Source organism: Apis laboriosa, unplaced genomic scaffold, assembly GCF_014066325.1.
Source record: "Apis laboriosa isolate Shangri-la unplaced genomic scaffold, ASM1406632v1 scaffold128_cov155, whole genome shotgun sequence".
Classification (NCBI taxonomy): Eukaryota; Metazoa; Arthropoda; class Insecta; order Hymenoptera; family Apidae; genus Apis; species Apis laboriosa.
The window spans coordinates 269,104-281,395 of NW_025221189.1; the positions used below are offsets into that span (position 1 = coordinate 269,104).

A 12,292-nucleotide genomic window follows, 5' to 3' on the forward strand; every position below is an offset into this window, starting at 1 on the left:
TCGATCAGAATTGTATATTCATGCGGATATTTGTGTCTTCGATAATGAATAAATAATTATTTAAAGACATAAAGGTTTTCAGATTTATTATATATTTTTGTTAATAAATAACTATCTTAATATTAATACTTGTGAATAGAGATGTATAAAGATATTTATTTTTTTTTAAATATTTCCAAGTATCTTTTAATAAATTCTCGTTTAATATTCATAAACGAGAAAATTCAAAATAACTAACTTTTTCTAGTTTTAATGAATTCATCACTCAAGAAGTTAAATAAATTTAAAAAAGCTTTTAAACAATTATTTGAAACTCGGATAACTCGGATCTTTTTCAAAATATTTGAAAACTTAGAAATATCTAATGTTATCAATATTATTGAGAATCTTGAAATATTCATTCTATTAGACAAACGCATAACAGAATGAAAGACAACACAACGTTAATAAAAAAGATTAAATTGATTAATTCCACATAATAATTAAACAATTGACTTAAAAATATATCGAGATATATTACAAAGAAATCACTATAAATAATCCAGAGAAGATCTTCAGACTGTTTGAAAGCCTAGCATAGATATCAGAAAGATAAAAGAGAAGTCATGCTACGGTGTCAATTAAAAAAAGAGAAAAAAGAAAAAAAAAAGTTTAAACAAACAAAAATTGAGTTTAATTATAATTTGCGGGAAAGAAAGGAAAGAAACATAATATTTGGCCAGAATCGGACACTTAATGAATCTAATTAGAATCCATTTAGAGAAGTTCCATTTAATAAGAGTCCAAGAGGAGAGAGTACGCGGAACAAAGAGAAATCGGAATGCCTAAGGGCACAAAGTGGAATCACAGTCAAAGAGTTAAGCGACGCGGTTAACAGTTAAAGGGTCAAGATAGAAGAGACGGAGAATTTTAAGATTAGCATCGTAATAGATTCAGTTTAATATACACGTACATATGCGGCTCTTATTCATATCTCTCGGTTTATTCATTCGGGATCGAGCTCACTTTCCGCGGCATCTCTTCCCACATCATGAATAATACACTGGAAAATTACGTTCTTGCACACTTCGTACGGTTGCCTCGCGATGAACCGTTTGGCGAAGGAAAGCGTGATACGTTGGTCTGGTCTTAACCGACTGCATGGTCAATATTTCCACTGGCTTATGTAGTCTTTCAAACGGTTCATTGTCGGGAGAAACGGACGAGGTCGGGTAATAAACTCGGGTAAAAAGCATATTACTCGATACGCTTCTTTTATGATACGCTATTTGTCGCCATCCTCGTTTCGAGGAGTGTTGGAGAAATTTATTAGAAGTTAGATTGAAGATCGTTAAAATCTCGTTAGGGATTGTATAGAAAAATACTTGGGAGGGGAAGGAGGGCGGGAGAGAGAGAGAATTTAAAATTGTTGTTGAGAAATCGAAATGAGGAAAAAAACGTTTTATTAATGACTAATTTCTCTTCCGGTTGGAATGAAAAAAGAAACAAAAAAGAAGAGAGGGATGTGAGTAACAAATGGACTGTTATCAAACGCAAAAGTTATTTGCATAAATTCTCGCCATCTCGAATCGAAAATGTTCTTTCGGTTAATTTGTGTATCTCATTTTCTTTGTGAGAAAACTATTTCGTTAAAGTATTTTTGAAAATGACAAATAAAGAGGATAAATAATTACTCTCTCGAAATAAAATATATATAAAGGAAATATAAGATTTCATCTTTTGATTGAAAAATTATGAAAATTAAGAAATATGAAAATAATAAATAAAGAGGATAAATAATTATTTTTAATAGAATAATAAATAAATTCATTTGAGAAATAAATTACTTTCAAATGATTTATTTATTATATGTTTAATTATTTTAAATGATAATAACAAGTGAAAAATAACGAACAATATCTTTCAATATTTCAATTTTATAAAAAACAGATGTTTCATACTTGACTAGAGATGCATAATATATATTTAAACATATATACGATAATAATATAATCAAATTGATAAATATAATTATGTCATGAAATTTAAAATTAATGCTGCTATAATATCTATATATTTTTACAAAATATACTTAATTTATACCTATTTAAATAATTAAATAATAAATATATTTCTTTTGAAAATATAATATATTTCAATTGCAATATATTTTTTTTAAAAAAACACCGCAAAAAAATTGTTACCTAAATAATTTATAAAAAAAAAAAAGAAATTTTTCTCTTATCCTCAAAAATATTTAGTCTTGAAAGGTTTTTTCCTCTTATCTTTAACAAAGTTTAGTCTTGAAAGGATTAAATAAGAAAGAAAGACCTGAAATCCTTCATCTTAAGAGACTAGAACTACTAACATGATAAACTTTAGACTTCTCATTTTATACTCACTGAAAAGATTTTTACAGATATAAATATAATCAGAAAATAAATATAATTTATTTATTTTCATCGTTGTAAAATCCAAAACGATAATTGTAGTGTCAAAAATCAAAAATCTAAATTAAATCCGATAATCCCTAAAACGTAATCCCTGTCGTTACTCAAATATTAAACCAACCCCTCCTCCACTGTCCATTTTTCGTATACAATCATCGCACGAACTTTCATTACTGATCCGGCATTACGTATCCAATAATAATCACAGTGCTCACCGCCGGTTGGCTTTGCTAAATCTTTAATATCAAACATCCTTGTAAACACGACAAATATATACACACACACATATACATATACACATACCATCTTCCTTTTGGATTCGGGCTAAAATTTGTATCGAAATCTCCGCGATCTCTCGCAAGGGACTTCGCAAGAGAAGAACGCAAACTTCATTTAATTAAACTGCTAATTAACGAGGAGAGGGGAGAGGGGATAGCCGCGAGGTAGGCAACGTTAAAAAAGAAACGTATGACTCTGTTTACCATCCTTCCAACCCCGGCGAGTAAACAGGCCGCGCGTAATTGAAAGGTGGAAAGCGAAGTGGATGTCGATGTCGAGCGATTTTCTCGAACGATCTCGACCTCTCCCTCTCTCCCGCGTGGTAACAATGGCTGGGCGTGACTAAACAAGAAGCAGGGATTTACGCAACGTTTAATATCGTGAAAAAATGTCCAACGTTCGTTCGTGTACGTTCATACGTCGTCGTGATTTCTAATAGGTTCAAGGAAAAGGTTTTTGCTACGGGACGAGAAGAGAGTTGTAAGAGCAACTTTGAGTAACTCGTGAAAAAAGATCGTTCCTTTCCGGATCGATCGAGATGGGATGGGATGATTGAATAAAAAATTAATTTCTTTTTCAAAGTCGTTGGTTCTTTTTTTCTTTTTTTTTTTATTTCAACGTCGCTGTCGTTTTTTTTTCTTCTCTCTTTTTTCTTTTTTTTCTTGTCTGCGCTCGTTTATGGAGATCGCGCATCGATCGTGCGTGTTTGCGGTTATTAGCAGCGATTAATATGGAGATGGATGACTCGCGGAAGTGTGATTAGGAGGTATTACGGCGTGGAACGACTCTGTTGCTTTCCTCGGGCATTTGAATTTGCATTTCCGAGCATTCGCCTTGGGTTTTCTGTACAGTTTTATACAATGAGATTGCGGACGAGACTAATATGATGACTAATATTTCGTTATCTTAAATTTTTGTAATGGAGTATCATGATATTCTTAGAATTCTTATTGTGAAATTGCAAAGAAATTGAAATAATATTCAAACATCTTAAATTTTGTAGCGTGTAATATTGTAATATAGTTAACATACTCGCGATAACTTACAAAAAAATCAAAATGAGATCTAAATATTTTAAATTTTAAAAATAAACATTTAATAAACGTTAAATCTATTTGGATATAAGTAAAAATTTTTAGAGAAAGAAATAAAGATATTATTTAATAATTTTGAATATTTGAAATGTTAGAAAATAGCCTAGAGAATAAGAATGATATATCGAATACTAAGTGTAAAAAGCTTAGAGAATAAGAATGATATATCGAATACTAAGTGTAAAAAGTAATATTTATCTATAATTAAAAAATAAAATAAAATTAAAATATTAATTGGTTGAAAAAGTTGTGGACATGTATCGTTTAACAACTTAAACATCAGATCTGAATGAAGTAATCCTTCGAGATATGAAAGATTCCGAGAATATCTTAAATTTTCGTAGCAATGTTGGATCCATTTGGCTACGAATCAAAATTGATCATCTCGAGAAGAAATTTTTTAATAATTAATATACAAAAAATTTTAAATGAACAAATAAATCTTAAATATAAATATGATATGAGAAAGTAATATCAATTTACATCAAAAATTGAAAAGAATTGAACATTTAAAAATATAATATTTTTAAATTTACGATAAGTGTTTAAATCATTTTCTATTTTTTTATTTTATTTTATTTTTTTTATTTTCCTTTTTTCTTCAATTCAATTAAAAGTTCAATTGGAAGATTGATAGATAGTAGAAAATTTCGTTAATAAAAGGGTGAAAATTTTTATGAAAGTGTTGAAATCGTGTTTTTGCTCGTTTTACCGTGGCATGTTTCTATACGAGAGAAGGGTAGATGATTCTTTTTTAAAGGATTAAAAGAAAATTCAATCAGCGTAACTGAAAAGGAATACGAGAAACGAGTGGAAAATGCATGGTGAATGGTACAAAGCTTTATTGCAATACGAAAGAGAAATATATAACCCGAGAGACCAAAGTGGCTGATACTTTACAAGGTAAAGATTACATTATCGTAGAATAACCAGCCACTTTTATCTATATCTTTAGTATTTCTCATAGTCTGCGAATTTCATTGAATTAATTAAAGTACAAAAAAAAAAAAGAAAAAAGAAATAGAGAAAAAAAAGAAAGTGTCACACACGAGAGACTCTATTAATTAAAGATTCATCGATTAAATTAGAGCCTCAGAAATCCTGTGGAATCGAACGCAAAAATTTAATTCCATTTCCCCTTTTTTTTTTCCACCAATGAAAGGACCATCTGGCACTTGTCAATGTATATACTCTCTAATCGCTTTATTCTTGACTTTTAATTCCGCTAAATATTAGAGGCATAAATTAATTCGATATCATTTTAAAAGAAAAACAAAATTTTAATAACAAAATTATTAGCATAATGATAAATTAATAACATCTATTATTCGACTAACAACAAAAAATGTTCTGCAGATTGAAAATTGAGAAAAACTCGAAACTCTGGAGAAATTTCGTTACCGGCAAAACTTCATTTCTGCGAAGTTTCAAATTTTTCGAAATTGGCGAACTTCTCTTTTAAGTCTTGCTCATTTATACAATCACGCGGATGACACTTTCTAAAAATCACTTTTCAAAAGCAAAAGATAGAATATTTAAATTTAATAATAAAAACAAGATAAATCTAAGAATAAATGGATCAAAATCAAATTATTCGATTTTTAAAAAATTAATAAATTAAAATCGATTTAATAAAATTCTTAATCGAATCAATTTCTTAAAGAAGAAATAATTCTTCGACACATTTCGACATTTCCAAAAAGCTTCTAATCAGAAACAGTGCACTTTTCAGAAAGAGTTTTCGCAGGGCGGAAAAGGGTTTAGAGTAATGTTATTTCGCGAGAAATTTCAATGCTCGTCTTTTTTAAAAGAAAGAAGGAGAGGAAGAAAAAAGGAATGGCGTCGCGCGAAACGACAAAACGAGAAAAGCAACTAACGTTATCTTGTCGAGCACGGACCCCTGTGTGATTAAAGTTCCACCTGAAATATTCATCGGACGCGCGTATTAAAAACGAGCACTCACGCTTTCACGATATCATCCCGTATGCATTCAACAAGATAGAACAACAGTTGCACTTTCACCGCGTGCATATGCGTGAATTTGTGCAAAAATATTCCAAGTGCGGCACACTTGAATAGCGAACGATGACCTTATGATTCATACCACGACCGACATTTTTGCATTCGAATCGAAAATGATACCTCGTAACATCGATTTTTACATATGTAAAAAATATGAAATAATATCGCGTTCTATACTATCTTCTTTAAAAAAAAAAAAAAAAACTCTTATTCATCATTTCGAAACGTGTGTAAAAATTGAAATTCATCTCTTTCGCTTTGTGAATTCTTTGTTAGAAAGAATATAAGCATAGTGAGATTTTTATCGAGGAGTTTAAATCAGCCGTCATTTGCGCGGACTAGATCGATATGCGTCCTTGTTTATTGTCGTTTCTTTTCTTACCTTTGTGTTTACTTTCTCTACCATTTTAAACTGCATTGTGTTGTCTCGTAAAGAATAATGATTACGCGTCGAATTAAATCATGATTTCGTATTCGAGTCATATTTCATCAAGGTTAATTTTTTATTTGATTTTTGAAAAATCAAATATTAATTATTTTGACAAAGAAATTTTATAATGGAGATGATCGATTCAGCTTTTGAATGATTCATTTTGAAATTCATCTCAACAATCTTAAAAGACATATAGAATATTCTAACTTAATTTAAATGTTAAAAATTACAAAGAATTTAAAATATTTTCATGTACAAAAGTAAAAAAAGAGTATTTAAAGTAACTCGAGAGTATTTAAAATAAGAAGAATATAGAATTTAAATATAATTGCTGTAGTTATTCGAAAATGATATTCGAAGAAGGAAGAATGAATATCATAGACTGCAAATATTAGTTCTTCTATGGAAAATTTTTATTGATCTAACTTGGCTAATGGTTTTCGTCCTCCATTAGTAGATAATTATCGTTCATTTTCGAATTAATAGTGGAAATGTAAACATCCTAAAAAGAGAGATCATTTTGAAGATGGATAAAAGGAAAAACTCGAAATTGCGCTTTCACTTTATAAAAACATTCGTCCTGATAAGAAAATGGTACAAGAAATGGCACTATATTTAAATTTTATTAAAAACATTAAAGATGTAATTCAAAATAAATTATAACATTCATGAAAATGCTTTTAAATTACATATCATTGTTATTGAATTTAACAAGGAAAAAAATGTGCAAATAGATACACCCTCATTTTAATTAATTAACCCTCATATTTGTCTCTCAATTTCCTAATTTAATTTGTCTTTTTATGTCAATAATGCGATAATTGGAAAATCGATGTGATGAAACGATAAATAATTAATACTTTTTACGTGAAATTTCGTTTAGAATAATTTACATATTTAGCGAAAACAATTTTCAATGCATTTAAGAATCTGATTAAAATTCTTGATTAATTTACATCTTAAAATTTTAATCATTTTTTATTCCACATTTAAATAACACTTTCAAGAACATTATTTTTACACGATATAAGAAAATTTAAGACTGAAAATAGTTAAATTTACAAAATAAAAAATATTGTTGAGAAATGGTAAAGAGATATGCAGATATTGCTCTTTTACACATTTCATATTCCATAAATAATATTGACGCAAGAGACAGTGTTAATAAACATTCCTTTAATAATTATTAATATACCAATTTAATTTTAGATACATATTCAAATTGCGTCTGATGGAAATATCCTCGCAAAAAACAATTTCTTTGATTAACTTTTCGTCTTATAGCATCGAATCTTATTTAACATATATTATAGCATTTGTAATATGATTTATGTCGTAATAAATATATTTTCTTTCCATTTAGACGAAGCCTTTATATAAATTTATATTTTTCAGAAATTACAAGACTATTTTTTAATAATTGAAAATTATTCAACAATATTTATTTATAATTCTCCATATTCATTTCTTTCCTTGTAAATTCACAATGTTCAATCCTTAAGATGATTATTATTATGAAAAAGCTTCATAAAACTTAAACTTATATATTAAAATAATATTAAAGTAAAACATAATATACGTTAATATATAAGATATTGGAATTTGTTTGTGCATTGATTTTAAAAGCTATTATCATCCTTGTGAACAAAAATACTTCGAAGAATTTCTCGAGAACAAAGGATTAATAATCAACTGGAGAATCAATAACTCAAACTGCAAAATAAATAAGATACGCTATGGAATAATCTGATATTCACTAAAGAAATCACAACAGAAGAGAAAAATTACTAAAAAAAAAAAAAAACAAAATGTCGTACAATAAAAAGCAAAATAAATAAATAAAACATACTACTTATGAAATAATCCAACATCATTGCTCTAAAAAAACAAATAATAAAACAAAGGAAAAAATTTTATTAAAAAATTATCGCTTATATATATGCTTTAATGTTATTATCTCTTTTATGTTATTATCTCTTCAATAATTCAAACAACTAAAAAAAATAAACTGCAAAGATACTGCTTATAAAATAATCTAACGTTCACCAAAAAAATCATAATGCAAAAAATTATCAATAATCGATTCTCACGCGTACCTGTCGTAGATAAATCATCCAAAATCAATTATCACTTTTGAAACAACGAATCTAAACTAAATCTCTGCGCGATACGGAAACAGAACGAGGCACGAACGTTTACTGGCAGACGCTCCCGTAGGTAAACTGTACACTAGTTGCGGGTTGAACGCACCTGCACTCCAAGTTAAACGAACGCTCCCCCCACGTCCTTCCTATTCAATAGGCGGTAGGCCGGATAAAGGGCCCCTAGGTGAGGTTCTAGGCCCCCATAGAACGGGGCCGTGGGATGACGCACGATGGCATGCCCGTTTGTCCGTTCTTGGATTCGTTTCTGGTTGCATTCTCCGTGCGTACAAATCAACCGTGAAGGATTCAAGGTTAGGGAGAGATCGGTTGTATTCCTTGAAAAATGAAAGATTAAGAGGAAAGTAAGAGTTTTCGTGAAGAAATATAAATGTAGAGTGTAAGATTTGATTAAAGATTTAAATCATAAAATAATTCAATTATTTATCCTTAATGGAATAATGTAATTATCACATTGTGCTTTATTTATTATTTATCAGTGCATGTACAACGATTGGTTAAATTTTAACGAATCATTGTTGCTCGCTCGATGTTTTGAGTTTTGGAGTAAGAAAAAATTAATAAAAAAATAAGATAAAGAAGATTTTAATTTTTGTTAGAATTTCAATGTTTTTTGATTGATCATTATTTATGAAGTAGTAGAACAATTTATGTAATAATAAAAATTGCACCATGTAGTTTTTCGAGCTCCGTTTGAAAATGGAGTTGTTTTGGTAACGAAATAAAGCTTAAAAGAAAATCTACATACATGATATTACTGAAAAAAGAAAAGAAAAAATCATTAAAGCAGATATTTGTTGTATGAAAGAAATTTTGTCAAAAAAATTGTTGTAATAAAATATTTGTGCTTTTGGAATTTTTTGAATATTCTGAAATATTTAGTATAAATAATTTAATAATAAAAGCTGTACGAGAATTCAATACGCAAAATAAAAGCACAAAAAATATTTTAACAATTTATTACAATTAATTACAATATATTAACAATTTATAAATAATGATCAAAATATTTTTACCATAACTTTAAATAATTCAAATTTTTAGAAATTTCATAACATTTTAAATATTAACTAAAAAAAGAAATAATGATGGAGAACGGATTAAACGATTCTCGAAATTTCCAAAGTCATAATTATTAATCAAAAACATAGTATAGATTATGTATCGATTGAAGAAAAATTAAAAATTATACGTTCTATTAATGCAACGTTGTATTTAATAGTTTAAGGTATCGATAAGAGTTTTTCGATATCGATAAAAATCGATATACAAAAAGGAGAGAAAAATTGTTTCGGAGTAAAATAGTAGCTGTGGTTAATTATTTATGTAAAATTCGTTCCATCGAATTCAGTGATCGTATGATATTTTATGAATGATTTACATGATATGGAAATAAGCGTCGAAACATAAGAGCTTAGTTGAATGCAATATTAAAAATATTTTCGCATATATCTCGGAAAATAAAATAGAGCTTTGGTTATACGAAATTGATAGACCTTACACATTTTGAATATTTATTAAAATAAATTTTTCTTTACCAATCCCAGTATATAATTATTTTATTATTCTTAATATTTTTAAATTTTTTATTCTTTCTTTGTCAAAATAGTATGTTGTAATTCATTTTAATCTTAACCTAAACTAATATTAAAGTAAACTAATAAAATTATGAAAGAAAAAATCAATGATTTTGAAATTTCAAAGAATTATGACTTTGAAAATATAACGATGAAAGAAGATATTAATGATTTTCAAATCTCATAAAATAAAATTTTAAGAATATATTATAATCTCTCTCAAATTTTTCTCAAATTTTTCTCAAATCAAAATATATATGTAACTTTAGTTATTGCATCTGATAAATCTGACAAATCGTTGATAATTTGCAATCTGAATTTTTAAACAGAAAAATCAATATAAAAGATACATTTCGTAAAATCAATTTATCAATATAATTAATATTTTTTAATCTTAATAATATCATAGAATATTATCAACTTATTATTGATAATTTTATCGATAACTAAGTTTTGTTCAGAATTTTTTATCAGAATGATTGTTGTTTTAATAAATGTATTACATAACATAATCGAAAAATGTTATTTCATTCCGTATCTTAAATTACATGGAAACTATACACTGTTGATATATCAACGGTTTTACTAAATAATAAATACGGCTTAAACTTCGTAATTTTTACCAGGTAATGAATCTTTATTAAAAACAGCAGGTGTAAGAATTCCGAATGAAGATGTAGATCAGTTATTCCTATTATTTATGACAGGCAAAGTAAAAAGAATGCATGTATTTCTTAACAATAAAGTAGAAAGAATGAAGGAATAAAGTAGAAGGAATGCATACATTTTTCAGGAATACAAAATTACGAATCAGTATTATTCTTTCAATTCTTAAATGTCTTTAAAAATAATTTCTAAAAATTATTAAAATACCAAAGTTATAATTACTCGATATAAAAATATACCAAGATATATCATTTAACAAGAACAAAATAATTAAAATACACTTTTTCTAACATTAAATGCAATATCTTATTAAAAATTCTTAAAATCCGGAAACTGTCAAACCAACATGAAAAAGAGAAAAAAAATCGTTTCATAATTAATTGAGTAATTAGTACCAAACTAATTTATTATTAACGATCAAAAATTAATTTACATCGTTGTTTTACCAAACCATCGATTCTTAACGGCATTAATAAAGTAAGAAATAAAATTTAAAAGTTAATATTTTATTCAACAACCGCTAAACGGTCGCCCATCTTCTCTGATAAAATCTTAATGGAATCGATACTCTTGATGCAAGAACATATTTAGAAAGCGAGCGCATAAAGACCGCTGATAAATAACGAAACATGAAGTTCTGTAAAATGGAAAGGAGTTTATACACCCTCCTTTGATACGTTTTCAAACAGCTTTTCAATTTAAAGGTTGAATTCCGCGCGCAAAGCCCCTACCTTGATCCTCTAAATTTCTATCGTTCCTTGCGCAGATTTTCAATAAAACGTTCCCCCTCGCTACAAAATACTACTTCCGGAACTAGAAGACGCGGGTCGACTTTTTACCATCTCCGAACGACGTAAAAACCGTGATTGCGAAACGAGGACGTTTGTATAGTATAACAAATGTTTCACAGTAACATCCTTGTCACGTACACTCCGGTTCATAAGTATGCAGATACTTTAATGCGGATACTTTAACGATTATAGTTTAGTCGAAAAAAAGTTTATTAAAAATTATAAATTCGCATATTCGTGTATATTTATTTAAATCAATTTTATGTATCTATTTCGTACTACGTAGGAAAATATATTTTATCAATTTATATATAATTTATGTATAATGCATTTAATGCCTCGTTACGATATATTAATTCTTCTCTTCTAACTGAGTTTAAATTAAAATTAAATTAAAAATACTTTTAAATTAAAAGCAGTCTTTGCCATTAATTTTTCCATTAATTTAAAGTTAATATTTTTCCACTCAGTTTATAAAAGTTTTTATAAACTTTTTTAATTTTATATTTTTTAATTTTGCTCATTGTTTTCTTCGAACTTTTCTCTATAATTGATACATCGTACGAATTATTTAAAGAATTTGTTTTTTTTTTAGATATTATTAAATATATACCTGTAATTTATTTTAGCAGAAATAATTTAAAACGATGATATATTATCGAATATGACATGATAATAAATGATTACAATAAATAAACAATTGTTTGTCAATCGATTATTATAAAAAACTATTCGTATTACTCGTGAACAGAAATATATGATGAACACAGAAACATAAGTTTCTGTGTCATTGAAAATCGAACGAAAATGCAACGTTCCGTTGCGCAATCTGCTTCGTT

The 12,292-nt window shown here is 27.6% G+C and overlaps 1 protein-coding gene across 5 annotated transcripts in view; it reads right to left on the reverse strand.

Moving 5' to 3' along the window:
* Positions 1 to 12,292, reverse strand: part of LOC122720350 (choline transporter-like protein 1) — a 123,943-nt gene that overhangs the window by 39,690 nt on the left and 71,961 nt on the right. Inside the window, exon 1 of one of the 5 annotated variants that reach the window (XM_043946994.1) lies at positions 8,354 to 8,371. The exons of the other annotated variants lie outside the window; for them this stretch is intronic. The gene's annotated coding sequence lies outside the window, so the exon portion shown is untranslated. Of the gene's footprint in view, positions 1 to 8,353; positions 8,372 to 12,292 lie in introns of those variants that run through there. 5 annotated transcript variants of the gene reach the window in all.